Below are 19,829 nucleotides of genomic sequence, written 5' to 3'. Positions count from 1 at the left end.
TTGTTTTTTACTTCTAAACTATGTTTTCATATCTTTGTTAAGGCATATTGACATAAAGCAACTCACATATTTAAAGTTCACTTCTTTTTTTAATGAATGAGTTTATTTTCTTTTAAGATTTATTTACTTATTCATGAGAAATACACACACACACACACAGACAGAGACATAGGTAGAGGGAGAAGTAGGCTCTTCGCAGGAACACTTATTTGGGACTTGATCCTGGATTCCGGGATCATGACCTGAACCAAAGGCAGCCGCCCAACCTCTGAGCTACCCACGTGTCCCTAAAGTTCACTTCTTAATGAGTTGTGACATATGGATATACCCAGAAAAATTATCTCCATAATCAAACTGATTAACATAAAAAACTCAAAATTTCTTCATGTACTTTTTAAATATCCTCACTGAGGAGTGAGGATATTTAAAAAGCTCTTGCCTTGTTCTCCTATACCAGACAGCTCTTGCCTTGTTCTCCTATACCAGACAACCACTATTATGATTTCAGTCACTAGAGATTAGTTTGTGTTTTCTGGAATTCTATAAAAATTTAATCATTCAGTATATACTCTTACTTATCTGGCTTCTTTTACTCAGCATGCTTATTTTGTGGTATGTTCATGTGGCTGTACATATCACTAGTTTACTACCTTTTATTGCAGATTGGTTTCCATTTCATGAATATACCATTATTTATCTATTCACCAGTTGATTGATATTTGGTTTGTTTCCACTTTGGGGCTTGATTATTACAAATAAATCTTCTTTGAGTGTTCCACACAAATAGTTGTTGGTTTTTTAAACTTAATTTTGTTTTGTTTAATGAGCATAGGCTTTCATTTATCTTGGGTTAATACTTAGGAATGGAATGGCTGGTCATGTGGTATTTTTAGTCTTTTAAGAATTGCCAAATTGTTTTTTCAAAGTGATTATGCCATTTTGAAGTCTTCAGTACAGTGTATTAGAGTACCAGTTGCTCCGTATCCTTGCCATTACTGTTTTTATTTATCTTGGTTAAGTGGTGGGTTATCACCACCACTTCACGGCAGTGTATACATCAAATTTTATGGAAATATACATATTAAGAGTAATTTCAACATGTTAATCAATAAAGTATGATGGCTATTCTTTTTTCTATTAACAATGTCTTTCATTTTGATATATAACTATGCATTTATTAAATTTCTTCAATGTGTATATGTTTTTTTTCTCAGCCTGCATTTCAATATTTGTTATAGCTTACACCAGATTTTAAAATGTTAACCTTACCTGGCCTTGTACAGTATTTGATATTTTTTACCACAATAAGTTTGCATATATAATGGGGACAAGAGATTATTTCAGACTGACAACAACCCTTTAGTCTCTAACTCAAATTTCCTTCTGTGTTGTGCCACACTGCTAATTAACGAATCTTTTCCAGGTATGGTGAGATTTTTATTTTGATTTTTTTTTTAGCTTTGTGGCATCTGAACAGAGCCTAGGGGTTGCTGAAACTCCTAGATAGTTTGCTTCCAGCCTTTACTAGCATTTTGTGGAGCTACTCAGCAGGTTGCCTGAATGACAAACAGCATATCCTGCAATCCCCACAGGCAGCCAGACAACAAAAATGATGAACAGTGTCTGATGCTCCATACTTGGCTTTTAAATGCAAAATGTAGCTACTTGAACATCTATCTTAGCAACCAGCTGGAGGTGGTGCTGCCCATAGTAGACAGTGGGACTCTTATTCCAAATACCCAAGAAACACAGTACACTACCCAAGATATAGAATTTGGAAGCAGTGGAGCTGGGCTAGACATCTGGCAGGTGAATTGCAAGCATCAGTTGAGATACTGTCTCACTTATCTGGGCTGTTTCTCTTCATTTGCAACTGATGTACTTTTAGTGGAATCCAAATTGTAGCATGAGATTCTAGCCAAGACATATGTATTCTAAAAATTAGAGTTTTACTATTGTTTTCAAATGCTTCATATTATAGCCCTTATTATTATTACAAGAAATGCCAATGTTACATTTGCCAGTGAAAGAAAAAAAATGAACTGTAAGAGTCTTTAAATATAAATTGTATCGCACCTTAGAATGGCTGTAAAATGGCTTTAAGCCTTTTATAACCTATTATAAAACAAAAAAAATTCTCATCAGTGGTGATTCTCAAGGTATTCAAAAGACTATTATCAAAAAGTGTAGAAAAAACAATTGTGTGAATCTAGTTCAAGCTTAATAAGTGATATAAAATTGTGTTAATGGCAGAAAACATCAATATAAATTGGAGAAAGTTTCATTTGGACATTTTTACAAATTCCATTTTAATAACTATTCTAACACCTTACATTTATTGTAGTTATATAGTATGGGAAGAGTTTGATTATGTTACTTATCAAGTTTCATATAGATTCCTTCACATTCTCTATAATTTATTACAGTGTGCAATACCATCATTTCATATAAATGCAATATTGTGAAATTTGGAGAGTACTACCCAAGCAAATATAATAGCAAATAATACCTAGTGATTGTTCATTGCTTCCAGCCACCTGTGTAAAGATGATAATCTTCTGAGTGTTCTCCTTTGCAAGTATTGATCACTTAAAAAATTAGGACCCCTGACTGAAAAGTTATGTCTATTGCTAATACTTTTTAAGAATTATAAGATTACCTATCTAGAAAAATAGGAAGGTGATACGAAGTTTTGAGTACTTTTCTCAATTGTGGGAAGTTGTGGGAAGTTCAATCAAATTATTTTTTATCATTTTTCCCCTAAGCCTTGGAAACATATTATAGCTAGATGTGAAGGTGGATTTCTAAAATACCACAAAGGAAGGGATTTTCAGGCCTTAATATTTTCTCCTCCCTAAAAGTATACATGGAACTTGCATATTAAAAAAGAGCACAGTTACATATATCTGGATGGGCTGCTGTATTCCCAATCTTTTAGTTCCACGTTCCTTCCTTATGTTTGTAAAGGGCTAATTCCATTCCTTCAGATACTCAAACCATGATACTTGGTATCATAATGACCCATCTCTTTCTCTTACACTTACTATACAACTTATCAGAAAATGCCAATGGCTCTATCTTTGGGATATATCCAAAATCATACTTGACTACTCCATTGCTAACATCCAGCTCTTACACATGATTATCTTTCTCTTGGTTTACTGCAGTTTTCTGAAATAATTTACTACCAGGTCTTCCTAGTTCTTTTCTTTGTTTCCTTACAGTCCATTCTTTAAAAGCAAGCAACAGAAGAAACCAAAGATGATTATCTGTAAATTTAAGTCATATCATATTATTCCCTGCTTAAAATCCTAGTTTCTTCCATTTCAGTTAGAATAGCAAATGTCAAAGTCCTAATAATCCTCTTAAAGACCTAGGAGTGATATGTCTTTGTAGTCAGTGTTCTCTAGAAAAACAGAATGAGTAGAATAAATGTAGAAAGATGTTTATTGTAAGAAATTGGCTCAAGGTTTTTTGGAACCTGAGAAGTCCCATGATCTCCTGTTCCCTGAAGACCCAATAAAGTTGGTTGTGTAATTTGATTGGAATCTGAAAGCCTGAGAACCAGGCTAGCTGATGTAGATTCCAGTCCAGGGTGAAGGCCTGAGATCCAAAGGCACTGACAGCAGGAGAAGATTGATGTCCCAACTCAAGCAATCAGTCAGGAAGGGCAGAACTCTTCCTTCTTCTGTATTTTGGTCTATTTAAGTCCTTAATGGATTGGATGATGACCACATAACTGGGAAGGGCAAATCTCTTTATTGGGTCTGCCAATTCAAAAGCTAACTTCATCTGGACACATCCTCATACACACACCCAGAAATAATGTTCAGTCAAAAATCTGGGAGCCTTATGATCCAGCCAAGTTGACACATAAAATTAACCATCACAGTCACCCTCTTTTTTTTTTTTCACAGTCACCTTCTATTAACTCATGACATCTAAGAAAAAGATTGATATGGAGGTAGAGTTTGTACAGTAGATATTGGAATAGTAGAAAGAATTTTTCTTCCATGAACTCAGTTTTCTCTGAAAAAGTATGGGTAGAAATAAAATTTTACATATATTTTAATCCTAAAAATAAAACCTCAATAGCATTTAGAGTAGAATGGATGATCTTGATCATGTATTCTAATTTAACACATGATTTGAATAAACCCCAGAACCCCTAGCAGAAGGGCATTAAACTATAGTAGGAAAAGCTTTCAACCATTAATTCAACTTAATTTCTTTCCAATCAAGGGAAGATACCTTGCTAAATATAATAGTCATTTTGAAGTTAATTACTCAAAATTATTAATTCCCTGTAAGCGAATAGTATTTAGACAGACGTAGACTTGTAAAGCCATAAATCTTATTTTACAAGAGATGGTTTTATAAGTATGAACAATTAGATTTAATGGAACTACTTTAATACTTGCTATTCACATTCATCTGTGATACGACCACTTTTCTCAGCAATTTTAGTTCCCTGTGAAATTGGTGCTGTCAAAAGGCTCTTTAGGGGAACTGGGGATTCCTTCTGTAACTACTGTTTCTACAATTTTAGTCACTGCCTTGCTGTAATTCCTCAATCATAAATAGTTGAGGATTCCTGGTAACTTAATATCTTTGCATTCAAAGGAGGCAAAAATAAAAAGCAACATCTCAGTTCATTATTCTGCTCAAGTTGTCATGTAGTACTCATATCTCATTTGTTGATGGAGGATATTACAACCTGAACAACTAGGGCATAGAGGGTTGACTTTTTTCCTAATGGTATTAAGAATTGATGAAAGAAAGTGCCCTACATTTAATAATTTAAGATATATTTAATTAGGCATATATATTATGATTTACTGTTCAGCAATAAAGAGGTCTAGAGAGATTATGTAAATTAGTAATGTCTATGCAATTAGGTGATGGGAGAGTCAATATCTAATCTTCCTGAATCCAGATCAAGGGATTCCTGTCCTCTAGATTGCATTGGAAAATGAATGAATGTGTGATACAACCATGCTATCATCTCAAACTTGTCTTTCCATATAAAGGTTATGCTTTCATTTGTGCCCAATAATAAGTCAGATTCACTGAAACAGTTAGAACTTCATTTTTAATAATTGCAAGGCTCTTAATGAGCTCTAGGTTTTTAATAGATTTGAAAAACTTTATTCTTGAGACCAAGTTAGATATTTTAAGGTTAAGCAAATTAATTGATGTAGCAGTGTTGGAGCTTCTGAAATCTATGACTAATTAAAAGTCTAGTCAGAGGAGTGATGCTTAAGTGGCTCAGTCAGTTGGGCATGGAACTTTTTGTTTAGGCTAGTAATGATCTCAGGGTCCTGAGATCCACTTCTGCCTTGGGTTTTGTGTTCAGTGGTGTAGAATCTAGTCTGCTTGTCCCTCTCCCTTGTCTCACTTGTGCTTTCTGTCTCTCAAAAAAAAAAAAAAGAATAAATTAAATCTTTTTAAAATTCCAGGGAGAGGAGATAGTGTCCATAGGCAATAACATTAATATGTTACAAAAATAATTATTTTATAAGATTAACTGGAATACTAGGCAATTAGACAAAATTTTGAAATAGACTTCAGAGAGGTATGGCAAGGGGAGCTACCAAAGAATGTACCCATCCCAGCAAGCATTTCTGTCCAACAGAGCTAGGGTAGATATGGCCAACACAATTGTCTAGTCCTGGAAGTCTCTTCATCCTTGTAGTTCTGAGACTCCCCTCCTCTACTGTCAGATACCCAGATGCCTGGCCCAGATTAACTCCTACTTTCCCTTGAGGTAACACCAGTAAGGACTGACTAATGAAAGCCACAGTGACGCCAGATAAACCAGGGAGACCAAAAATAACACAAAAAGTCCTAAACTTTGTCACTAAAAACACAGTGAACAAAAGTAGGCTGGAACATGCATGCTAAACCAAAATAGGATGCCTGCTTACTGTAATAAAATATTTAAATAGGGCCAGGAGTCTCCTAACATGGTAGATTAATGCCCAGGATATAATAAAAAAAAAAAAAAACTCCTTCGTTATACCAAGAACCAAAATAATTACAACTTGATTCAGAAAGGACAATTAACAAAAATAAAAATGGAAAGAAATCAGATATTTTATTTACCTGACAAAAATTTTAGAGCAATTTTCATACAAGTGCTTCAACAATTATTTTTTTTTTCTTCCAAGTAATGTCCTTTATTGATCACATCAATGTTTCTACTTTAAATAGCTGTTCAGGGCTTAGACTAATACATTAGAGGGAAGGAAGCTGTTTTATTTTTTTAATTTTATTTATTTTTTTATTGGAGTTCAATTTGCCAACATATAGCATAACACCCAGTGCTCATCCCATCAAGTGCCCCCTCTCAGTGCCCGTCACCCAGTCAACTCCACCCCCCACCCAACAATTAATTTTCTTGAAACAAAAAATAAAGTATTACTAAAGATATATAAAATGTAAAAATTATAGAACTAAACATTAAATGGCAGGAAAAAATAATTTGCTAGATGTGCTCAATAGTAGAGTACAGATGCCAGAGGAACTATAGGACAGATTAATAGATTCATTCAATCTGTTTTTTTTTTTTTATATTTTATTTATTTATTCATGAAAGACACAGAGGAGAGAGAGAGTCAGAGACATAGGTAGAGGAAGAGGCAGGCTCCATGCAGGGAGCTCGATGTGGGACTCAATCCCGGGTCTCCAGATTCACGCCCTGGGCTGAAGGCAGGCACTAAACTGCTAAGCCACCCAGGGATCCCCCAGATTCATTCAATCTGAATAGCAAAGGAATGTAGACTAGAAAAAAACAAAAAAATGAACAAACAAGACTCAGGTACCTGTGGGAAAAGATCCAGCATTAATACCATTGAAGACTCAGAAGGATAGGAGAATGATATTGGGGCTAAAGGAGTATTCACCGACATAATAGTAGACTATTTCACAAATTTGGTTAAAGGCACAAACCTACAGATTCAAAAGCTGAACATATATCAAATAGTAAATACCCAAAAAATTCCAAGACACATACTAATTCAATTTTTAAAATGAAGGACAAAGAAAAAATCAAGATAGTGGGAGTGAAGTGATATATTACCTAAATGGGAATAGTGATTCTAATGACGACTGTTTTCTCACTGGAAGCCATAGAGATCGGAAGAAATTTTCTGTACAAAAATTTCAAGTGCTGAAAGACTAGAACTGTCAGTTGTGAATTCTGTAGCCATCAAAATGAATTCTCTGTCCTTCAGGAATAGGAAATAAATAAAAACATTCTCAAAGTAGATTTGTCACTAGCACACCTTCTCTCACAGGTTGACTAAACAAAGTTACTGAAGAAGAAAGGAAATGATGAAAGAATTTTGAAGCATCCAATAGGAAAAAAAGAACAAATGGCAGAATTATATATCCATATGATTAGTAGCCTTTTCCTTGTAAGTTTAATAAGTCATATTTAATAACTGGAACAAAGTTACTGTAACACTAGACAATACTCATGACAATGATATTTTAAAGTGTGGACAGCAGAGGGACCTAAATGAAGCTTCTATACTTTACTCTCATACCAGTAGACTGCAATAAGTCAGATATGTATATTGTAATACTCAAGGCAACTAGTAAGGACAACATGAAAAAGAATATATTTAAAAAACACCAAAAGTGTTTAGTAACTCAGGAAGGCAAGGAAAAAAAGAACAGAAAAAATAGAGAAAAGAAACAGAAAACTGCAAACACATTTAAGAGCCAACCTATCAATACAATAATTGCCCTAAATATAAACTGTTCAAATATCCAGTCAAAGAGAGATTGGCAGAGAGGAGAAAAAATATGACCAAACTGCATGCCATGTAAAGAAACTTACTTCAAATTGAATAATAAAGATAGATTTAAAGCAAAAGGATAGGAAAAGATATTTCATACAAATAGTAAACAAATGCAAGAATAGCTGTATTATTATCCAAAGCAAACCTCAGAACTAGAATAAAATGGACACTGTACACTGATAAAATGATCAATTCATCATGAAGATGTAAAGATACTAATTGTTCACCAAGCAGCAGACTCAGAATTTGTGAAGCAAAATCTGATGAACTAAGAAGGGAAATAGTTGGAAACTTCAACAAATCCTTCCCTCATTTTTTTCCAGTTCTACAAAAATTTATTAGTATTTTCATATTGTTATAGCTTTAATTTGTAAAGGGGATATTGATAACCCTAATTACAATCACAGAAAATTTCCATGCATAGCTTAAGTATGTATGAATTACTTCTTCTAAATAAGATTAATTGGAGAATAGCTTGTCCATAAGTATTGTGCCCCAGAATGCAAAAATTTAATTATACCCTTTATAATAAAAATAATTATCCTCCAACATCTGAAATATAAAGTAGAAAATTAAAAGAATACAATAATATTTAGCCAAATACTCCAAGTTGAGACAAATTCAGGGTCTTTAAACTATAAATAAACTGTTAAAAAATACAAAATGTGTTACTAGATTATTGAGCACATAAACATAATTTCCTCTTGAAAACTTTTCAGAGAAAAACTACAGAACATGCTTTACATGTGGACATAAAGTTGTGAATTAAAATTGTATCTTCCTAGGGATGCCTAGGTGGCTTAGTGGTTGAGCGTCTGCCTTTAGCTCAGGTGGTGATCCCAGGGTCCTGGGACAGAGTCCTGCATCAGGCTCCCTGCAGGGAGCCTGCTTCTCTCTCTGCCTGTATCTCTGCCTCTGTCTGTATGGCTCTCATGAATAAATAAAATCTTTACAAATAAATAATTTAAATTGTATCTTCCTAATAGGAACTTTTAAACAATTTTATTCACATACAATTCATATGCCATAATATGTATCCATTTAAAGTGTACATATATTTATTCACAGAGTTGTGTACCCATCAGCCCATTCTAGTTCTAGAACATTTTATCACCTCAGTAAGAAAACTCATACTCATTACCAGCCAGTTTTTATTACTACTACCTATGTTCCCAGCCTCTCAAAATACCCCAGTTTTAGGTGATTAATAATCTACTGTCTTCCTATATGTAGATTGTCCACTCGGGACATTTTATATAAATTGAATCATACAATATGTGGTCCTTGTGACTGACTTTTTTCATTTTGCATAATGTTTTCAAAGTTTATCCATTCTGTACCGTGTATTAGTACTCTTTTTATTATCAAGCAATATCCCACTTATTACTATATGATATTCATGTTTATTTATCATGGATGGATATTTGGGTGGTTCCATTTTTGTCTATTATGGATAACACTGCTATGAATATTTGTGTAAAAGTTTTTGTGTGGACGTATGTTTCCTTTTCTCCTGAATACATCTCTCAGAGTAGACTTTATGTTTAATATTTTGAGAAACCATGAAATTATTTTCCAAAGCATTTGCACCATTTTATAATTCCATCTGTAGTGCAGGAAGGTCCAGATTTTTTTTTTTATATATTCTCTCCAAAACTTTTTGTCTGTCTTTTTTTTTTTTTTTTTTTTTTTTTTTTATTGGAGACATCCTGATGTGTATGCGGTGGTCTCTTACTGTAATTTCGATTTGCATTTCCCTAATGACTATTTTCATATTACTCAAATGTACTTGTTCTACTTATAAGACTGACATTTTGAAAGAGGAAGACATTTGTTAACATGTTTATATAAACACAAGAGAGGCACTATCATGATAAGGAAAAAAAAGATGTATATTTAATAATAAATTACTGTTTTAGGCTTGGGGAAATCTACATATCCATTCTACTAAAGATACCATTTTCCTTCCTTCCTTCCTCCCTTCCTTCCTTCCTTCCTTTCTCCCTCCCTCCCTTCCTCCCTCCCTCCCTTCATTCCTTTTTTTTGCCAATTGAGGAGTGACAGGGAAGACTGAAACATGTAGATTGCATGATACATTATGTATAGGTAGTAAACCAGAAGTAAACCAGAAGTAAACCAAATATACAAGGAAGCCTTTGTCTCTTTTTATCTATGAGATCTTACCCTAATCTAAATGAATTTTCTTGATTTTTCCAAGTTCCTGAGCCAATTCTTTACATTTTAGGGATGTTATCAAGACCCTTAGAAGTTAAGATCTATAAAGAACTTATTAAACTCAACACCAAAGAAACAAACAATCCAATCATGAAATGAGCAAAAGACATGAAGAGAAATCTCACAGAGGAAGACATAGACATGGCCAACAAGCACATGAGAAAATGATCTGCATCACTTGCCATCAGGGAAATACAAATCAAAACCACGATGAGATCCCACCTCACACCAGTGAGAATGGGGAAAATTAACAAGGCAGGAAACAACAAATGTTGGAGAGGATGCGGAGAAAAGGGAACCCTCTTACATTGTTGGTGGGAATGTGAACTGGGGCAGCCACTCTGGAAAACTGTGTGGAGGTTCCTCAAAGAGTTAAAAATAGACCTGCCCTACGACCCAGCAATTGCACTGTTGGGGATTTACCCCAAAGATGCAGATGCAATGAAAAGCCGGGACACCTGCACCCCGATGTTTCTAGCAGCAATGTCCACAATAGCCAAACTGTGGAAGGAGCCTCGGTGTCCATCGAAAGATGAATGGATAAAGAAGATGTGGTTTATGTATACAATGGAATATTCCTCAGCCATTAGAAATGACAAAGACCCACCATTTGCTTCAAGGAGGAGGAACTGGAACTGGAGGGTATTATGCTGAGTGAAGTAAGTCAATCGGAGAAAGACAAACATTATATGTTCTCATTCATTTGGGGAATATAAATAATAGTGAAAGGGAATAGAAGGGAAGGGAGAAGAAATGTGTGGGAAATATCAGAAAGGGAGACAGAACATAAAGACTCCTAACTCTGGGAAACGAACTAGGGGTGGTGGAAAGGGAGGAGGGCGGGGGGTGGGGGTGAATGGGTGACGGGCTCTGAGGGGGGCACTTGACGGGATGAGCACTAGGTGTTATTCTGTATGTTGGCAAATTGAACACCAATAAAAATAAATTTATTTAAAAAAAAAGAAGTTCTGGATAGCAGTTTGGATCCTTCAAGAAGCAGATGCTGAGACAGAATAGGAAATATAAGAGATTTGTTAGGGAAATACTTGTTGAGGTTTAAGGAGAAACGAAGCAGGAATCCGTGGGGAAACCTTTTCAGATCATGATACAAGATTGACACTTGTAAAAGCAGAGGGCTAAGGGGGGAAGGATTGGGTAGAAAAAGCTAAAACTGCAGTGCTGCTCTGAAAGGATCTTAGCGAGTCCCTTGCAGAGCTCCAAAGCATCACTGTCCATTAGAGCAATCCTATGATGTCCATGAGTAACCAACTCTAGTACCCTCATTCAGCCATTTCCAGGACTGGGAGCATCCTGGAAATAGTGTGATCTTGGCATGAGGATTAATGGCAGATTTCAATGGTGTAGCAGCATAAAGCTATCAGCTAACTACCTTGCTCATGGCAGTTTCCCTCTTAAATGGACATCTGAGTAACATACACCCATGGCTTCCGTAGTTCACCTCTTGGTTATAACAAATTCACTTCTTCATTTATATTTGTAAAGCAGTGCTTCCATGGCCTCTGTATGAAATTTAGGAGGAAGTTAGTTGGATAAATTTTATCCCCCACACTGCAGTTTGTCTCAGGGCAACAGCTGCTATTCACTTTCTTTCCCTCCACTATCCATTCTATTTTTCCTGTCCCTCATTTTTATATCTATGGTTTTGTTAATCTGGGACTATGAGCCAAATGTTTGTTCCTATGGTGTCTGACACCCTGATAATTAAAACTTCTTTGAGAAAGAGATTTCTGCACATGTTCATTGACATTCATGATTTGGCAAGGTAATACCGAGTACTATTGAATTAGGATCTCGCCAGTATTTTTTCTATGTTCCCATTGTGGAAAAAAAAAATCCCATCTTTTTCTGTTCATTTGAATAAGATAACTCTATCAGCAAAATCATTTTTTTTTTTCTCTTGCTGGTCTCTGGAAACCAAGGTGTTCAGAATGCTCAGATTGCAGCTGGTGGTAATTCACTTGAACTTTGCTATCTTCTAGGAAGGGTGCCCTCTGCCTTGGGACCAGATCCTCTAGCTCTATAGAGCATAGATTTGAAGGTTTGAAACACAAAGTTTCCCAGTGGGTCACTGGAGCTAATGGTAAATGGAGACACTATTGCTTCCACACCTTCGTTCCTGAACTATGTGTTCTACATCCTTTGATCTTCAATTACCACCTCCACGTTGATGCCATGTTATTGCACCCTCTCTGCACTTTAAGACACCCCATTAATCTTTTGTGAACCTTCTAGATGTCCCATGATGTTACAAAGACATTTGGTTTCTGTTGTAATGTTTTTGAATGCAGCAATTTGCCCAGTGTTCCACTTGTATTCAGCTGATTGATGTTATAGTGGGCTCATCCCTTTAGTTAAATGGAGGGTTTGAGAGATAGACTACATGCTTAGAGCATGTCAATGCAGCATAGCCATCAGAGGAACCTGGGGTTTGGTAAAGTAGAGAAGAAAGATATGAAAACTGGAAAATACTGTCAAAAATTACTCAATGATGTAAAGTAAAACCATGTGAATAAATATGAATTGCATCGGTGAGTTTCTTACCCGCTTTAACTTCTCAATGGTCATTATCAAATTTCATTTACATTCGGACAAAATCTTCTCAACTTTAATATTTATTTACCCATTTTTCATTTTCCATAGTCAGCTTTTTATATAGCAAATATTATTATGTTACTCCACTGTTAAAACCATCCATTGCCTTCTGCTGCCTCCAGTCTACCCGACAACTATGTTTGCTATGACAGGCATTCATTGTTCTGTTGGGTATGACGTAGTGTTTCCAAATCTTTGTCGGTGAAAGACCCTGCATTACCTTGCCAGTGTTTACTCCTCCAATTTCAAACTCTTTCTCCAACTGTTCTGAAGTAACTATAGATCTTTAATTCACAATCCTCTACCCACAAATTTCACGGGGATTAGAGTCTGAAGGACAAATTTTATTTCTTTCACCCCTAATTTCGAAGTAGTTTTTCTTTACCTTCACTTTCTTCATCTCAGTAATGGAAATGCTTTACCCTTGTAGGCAATGCCATATACCAATATCAGTTGTTTTAATTTTTGAAGTAACTTATAGTATGTACTTTAGCAAAGAGCTGTCATTTAAATAATGCTATTTTTGGGAGATTTTAACTTTTTACATTGCAAATATTGGTAAATTTTTAATTCTTCATATATTGATATAATTTGTTTCATGTGTGCATATATATTTCCATGTATTCTGAGAATGTATTAACCATTGCACATCAGATAGAGTTAAGTATTTTGATTTTTAAAATTTTTTGAGGCACTCTGGCTAATTGTGGAAGTCTATAAAGATGATCAAGCATTTTATTATTTTTATATATTGCAGGAATAAGTGAAGCAGCAACTGGATACCTGCAAAATGTAGATTATTATGAAAGCAGGACTTTCTGAATGATTACTGTAAGAAAAGTTATAGAAGTGACTGACAATTTCTTCTTATACAGGATCAGTTATTTAAAGTATAAGTTGGGGGAGCCTGAGTGGCTCAGCGGTTTAGTGCCTGCATTCGGCCCAGGGCATAATCCTGGAGACCTGGGGTCGAGTCACACATCGGGCTCCCTGCATGGAGTCTGCTTCTCCTTCTGCTTGTGTCTCTGTCTCTCTCCCTCTCTCTCTCTGTCTCTCTCTCTATATCTGTCTCTCATGAATAAATAAATAAAATTAAAAAAAATAAAATAAAGTATAATTTGGAAGAATATTAAATCACAAGCATTTTAATGTGACTTAATTATCTCTTTCACCAATTAATGGTCTTAGATTCAATATACATGCCAATACATAATAATGAATTAATCCTCAGTTCTATAGTTGAGAATTTTCTGTTTTATAGTGGTAGCTTGGGCAAAAAAGGAGAGAGGTTATTTTCAATAAAGGAAACTCAGAATCTTTTGGATCACATTAAATAAATAATTGTCTCTTCTACCCTGTTCCTATTTTCCAAGCAGCATAACTGGGAAAGGTACCGTTTTATTAGAATCAAATGCTTTTATTAGGAGCTCTGTACTATGAGCGAGCAAATAATGTGAGTTCCTGTGTGTTTAAATGCCAAAGGCAAATGGATGAAATATACCTCTGAAATACTGACAAGCTCTAAACATCTTGTTATTAGAAAAGAAAAGTACTGGTAATATTACTCTCTAGGTATATAATTTTAATAAATCCAGGATTATGAAAAATAAAGTAAGCATCTTAATTATTATACACAACTAAAGTCCTCTGCATAGTGAGAGAATAAAACAAAAAACATATTCCAAGTAACATACAAGGTCTAGAAGCAATATAAAATATATAAAATCCTTGGTAGTAATATAGGTTAGGTTAATTCACATCTTTTCTTAGCATTACATCTTGATTACCAGCTTCTAAGTGGAAAAGATCAAAAAAGAGGTAATTGGCAATTTGATGATGTTTTGAAATATTACTTTACTTAAACTTTTAGTTAACAATATTGCACCTAGCATGCCTTTATTATGTCATCAATGTTAATGGTTATAGGATTTATTATTATATAATAAATGTACTAAGGCATTTTTAAAAGATGCACCAATATCAAACTGTATTTGAATGCCTTCCTAGGTCTTTATTCATAACAAATTGATGGCATTACTGTCACTTTTTTGGCAACAAATCATCAAAGAAAGCCTGAGATATGGAGAAAAAGCTTTTATTCAAACACACAACTTAAATAATACGAAAGGAACATACCCAATTACAATAAGCAAATTGGTTTTTGTAGACATGTAATATCTTTGTCGAGCTTTCTCCAGTGTGAAAATTCCATCCAAAGATAACAAATGTAGATCTGCACACATAGTACCATTCTCAAATCAATTCCATAGCATTTGGAGAGATATGATTTCAAACATCTCTGCTACATGAAAGCAGGAACTAATTCTTACCTATCTCTAATAAGTCTGAATGTGTCTTTGATTTTAGTTACAGTCTTCCGTGAAAGTTTCTGAGATGTCAGAACCCCGTGAGCAATAACATTTAACCTGTAAAGTAAATTACCATTGAATTACATTCATATTAAGAATACCTTCTGTGTATATGTGTGACAGAGAGAGAGAGAGAGAGAGTAGATAAACCGAATTAAGAATTAAGATTGGAAAGAATACAAAATGCTCAAAAGTACAAGACTAAAAAAACATAAGAATTTGTGAAGTTAAGTAAAAAGAGTGGTATTATCTGCATCCACATCCAGATCTCAGTATAGATTTAGATACACAGATTTATATAGATTTAGAGATGTGGAATGGTGTCTTATTATTTAGTATTATATATTTTCACCTCTCCTTTTAAAAAAATTATTTATTTATTCATGAGAGACAGAAAGAGAGAGAGAGGCAGAGACACAGGCAGAGGGAGAAGCAGGCTCCATGCAGGGAGCCTGATGTGTGACTCCCAGGGTCACGCCCTGGGCTGAAGGCAGAGCTAAGCCACTGAGCCACCCAAGGATCCCCCACCTCTCCTTTTTTAAAAAAAGGGATTGCGTTGAAGAAACCCTTTACCATTAGTAACACTTTCCTAAAGAAATGCTTAAGATTAATGTACAATTTTTAGTCTTAGAAGTCTATCTTGTTTCTGACAATACAAATATTCTAATTTGAAAATCAATTTTAGTATTCTTAGTTTTTTGTTTTGTTTTGTTTTGTTTTGTGTGAGTGTGAGTGATAAAGTGTTGGACTCTCTTTTTAGTGTATGTCAGGTGCCATCCTTTAGGCTTTATCCTTTTTTATTCCCCTCTGACCTATATCTAAGAAAACTTATGCAAAGGACTATATGCCAACTCCTTTGGTACCCATGGGAATTTCGCACCATTTAAGCTCGTACTAGCACAGAAACTTTCGAGTAAGTCCCATTCCTAAACTCCAATAAAAACCCAAAGCCAGTCTCCTTTTCTTGCTCTCTCTCCTACAAATCATTTTCTTTTGGCAGCTTGGAAGTCTGAACTGCTCTCCCTAAGTCTGAACTGTTCATCATGTCACTAATACTCCTTTTCAGACTCTCTTGCGGTGTGTATGTGTGTATGTGTGTGTGTGTGTGTGTGATTATCAGTCTTAATATTTAAATCAAATTTCAGGTAGGAGTTCATCTTAACTCTGAAGAATGGGTGCAATAGTAAGAATACTATGTTGACAAATATTTTCTTAAACATAAGAATTGTTAAAATTCATATTAATATAATTGAATTGAATATTAATTCTTGATATAATTAAAATACCACAATAATATAAAAGAAAATATAATCTAAAAATGGAAAACATAACAACAGTATGTACTTACTGTATATTTAAACTTAAAGAAAACCTTGTCTAAAAATTATAATTGCAAAAGAAAAACACATTTTCATATAGTATGGCTTCTTACATTCTATTGAGTAAAAAAGTCTGAAATGATTATTCAATTCTAAGTGTTATTCATTTGTCAAAGTGGTAAAATAAACATGTTAAGGAGCCTTGCATTGTAAAATAATGAATTGACTTCCACAGTATGACATAGTGCAATTTATAATATGTCAAAGGGAATTACTTACATCACGATTCATGAACCTAGTTTTTTTCATTTAAGTAATTTTAATGTCTTAGAGAGTAGCTGCAGTAAAATTATATAATCTGTAATTAATGATGAGAATGTCAGCGTTAAGTCTTATCTGTGATAACTGCTTTTTTGTCAGATAATGTATTTTTTATCATAGAATACATTAGCAAATACTGCAACTTTACATCATCTGAATATTTTTAAAGCAAAACTTACAATACAAAAATCAATATAATTTTTAATAAAAATGGGAAAATGAGTTTTTCTGCTGTTATTGAGTCAACATCACTTTCATTAACATCTACAGGTTCATATCTAACCTTTTCCCACAAAAGACTCTTTTTATATTATGCAACATAATGATATGTTATACTCTTTTGGTGAATTCAATCACTTTCATGGCTATAAATACCTTCTATTCACACCCAAACTCTTTTTCCTGATCTTTAGATTCATATCCAGTTACCTGTTTCAAGATTACATAAGTGTCAAAGTTTTCAAATTTATAATGTCCAAAACCACATTTCTAATGCAAACTCTTATTCCTCAGTAAATACAACTCTTTTTTAAAGCCTTTAGGCCTAAATAGAATTATACTTGTCTAATTGTTTGCCTCACAAGGCACATCTAATCTGCCACCTAATAATTCCAGTTCTATCCCCAAAATATATTCAGAATGTGCTCATTTTTCAACACTTAAACTTTTGCACACTCTGGGCCAAGCCATTATCAATGCTTACATGAAGTGCTGCAGTAGATTCCAAGTTAATCTACCTTTCTATAGCCTTTACTTCTTCAATTTATACTCAACAAGCACCCAAAGTGATTATATTATAAATTAAATAAATCATATCACTCTTTTTGTTCATATCCATTCAGTGGTCCCCTATTTCAACCCAAGACAAAAATAGAGACTCTGAAAAAATAACCCATGTGTTCTACAGAATCTGACCCTTGTTATCCCCTGAACTTCTGCTGTTACACTTCATACTCTTTTTCAAATATGCTAATGAAGTTTCCACCTCAGGACGTTTGGACTTGATGTTTTCTTTTCTCTACTCTGAATGTTCTTGCCCTAAATATCTGAAAATCTCTATTGTCCACTTCCTTAGTTTCTCACCTTCTAGTAATATTTATGTAAGAATCTATTTTCAGCTGTTTCCAGCTAATGAATCACTAATGCATACTGTGCATACTCCTAATAATCAGTTTTCCTTATATTCCTAGGTGTACAAATAGACTACATACTATAGTCTCCTTGCTATAAAAACTATGCAATGTTCTGCAGGTCTTTCCCCCCTTCCTGATTAATGCAGGTGTTCAAATTATCAAGGCCTCAAGACATAAAAAGACAGAGTTCCTAAATAATCAGTTAGAGGAACATTACCACTCATATGGAAAACTGATTTAAAATATATATGAGAAAACAAACTAAACTTTCATATAATTTGGGCTATATACCTTATGGTTTATTTGTTAAAACAATAAGTTAATATACCACACTACGTAAAATCACAGTCTTCTCCAACAATCCCAAAGCTTTTCTGTACTTAATTTTTTGTCTTGACATTTATCACTTGCAACATAAGCTATATTTTATTTATTTACATCTCCACATCTCCATGTACACACTGGCATATATTTTTGTATACAACGTAGTTTAAATGAATTAATCAGAAGTCTATTTCCATAGGCTTCTACATATAAGTTTACAAACACATATCTTTTTGTATTGTGTTGTTTGTTTAAGTTTTTATTTAAATTCCAGTTAGTTAACATACACTATAATAACAGCTTCAGATGTACAATTTAGCAACTAAACACTTAACATACAGTACCTAGTGCTTATCACAACAAGTGTACTTCTTAATCCCCATCATCTATTTAACCTGCTCCCCAATCACCTCCCCTTTGGTAACCCTCAATTTGTTCTCATAGTTAAGGGTCTGTTCCCTGGTTTGCCTCCTTGTCATTATTCTCCCTATGTTCATCTGTTTTTTTAAACTCCACATATGAATGAAATCATATGGTATTTGTCTTTCTTTGACTTAGCATAATACACTCTGGTTCCATCCATGTTGTTGCAATGGCAAGATTTCATTATTTTTTATGGCTGACTAATATTCCAGTGTGTGTGTGTGTATCTCTATCTCACATCTTCTTTATCCATTCATTAGTTAATGGACATTTGGGTTGTTTCCATAATTTTGCTATTGTTTATAATGCTGCTAAACCATCAGGGTGTATGCATTCCTTATACCTCTTTGAATTAGTATTTTTGTATTCTTTGAGTAAATACCTTAGTAGTGCAATTGCTGGATCATAGGGTAGTTCTATTTTTAACTTTTTGAGGACTCTCCAAAATAGATAAAGAACTGGAGACATTTTCCAAAGAAGACATGTATATGGCTAGCAGACATATGTAGAGATGCTCAACATCTCTCATCATCAGGGAAATGCAAATCAAAACTACAATGAGATATTACCTGACACCTGACAGAATGGCTCATATCAACAACACAAGAAACAACAGGTATGGGTGAGGATGTGGAGAAAGGGGAACCTGCTTGCACTTTCGGTGGGAATGTAAACTGGTGCAGCCACTGTGGAAAACACCATGACTTACACGTTAATGCTTCTGATTTGGTCATCATTTTTAGAGTCTACTCCAGAAATCTGCTAGGGTTTGAATCCAACTGTGAGGCTCTCTTCTTTGTTTTGAAGAATACCAAGGATTCTAAAAATTCTTTCTTATGGAAGAGTTTCATCTACTTTAGGCATTTCAAGCAATGGAATTCAAGTCTGCCTGCATTTCTAAACCTAATCATGTGGCTTTCTCATCTATAATTAAAGCCACTAAATTAATATCAGACTTCTCAATTTGTTTGAACTAAGGATGAAAATTATTTGCTCTCTTCGTTCTCTCTACTTGTTTGAATGAGATACCACAAATGACTAGACAATTCTGTGAACAAACTTTTACAATATTGATGTAAGAAGAGTAACTAAGAGTAACTAACTTACCATAACTCTGTATAAAAAAGGGAAATTCTATAGAAATAATATTTCCTTTCCTACCCAAGTAGAATGTAAGCTTTTTGAAGACAATATTTTCTCTGTTTTGTCAGTACCATTTCATAGCACCCAGATTTGTACCTAGAAAATGGTAGATACTCATTAAATATTTATAAATTGGAAGAG

The 19,829-nt window shown here is 34.3% G+C and overlaps 1 long non-coding RNA gene across 5 annotated transcripts in view; it reads left to right on the top strand.

Annotated features, from left to right (window-relative positions):
- LOC140603729 (uncharacterized) overlaps positions 1-19,829 on the top strand; it is a 208,132-nt gene that overhangs the window by 43,589 nt on the left and 144,714 nt on the right. The gene's annotated exons all lie outside the window — the stretch shown is intronic.

This window comes from Canis lupus, chromosome 14 (genome assembly GCF_048164855.1).
Source record: "Canis lupus baileyi chromosome 14, mCanLup2.hap1, whole genome shotgun sequence".
NCBI lineage: Eukaryota > Metazoa > Chordata > Mammalia > Carnivora > Canidae > Canis > Canis lupus.
Note: the sequence above shows the minus strand (reverse complement) of the source record. Positions and strands in the feature narration are given on the sequence as shown.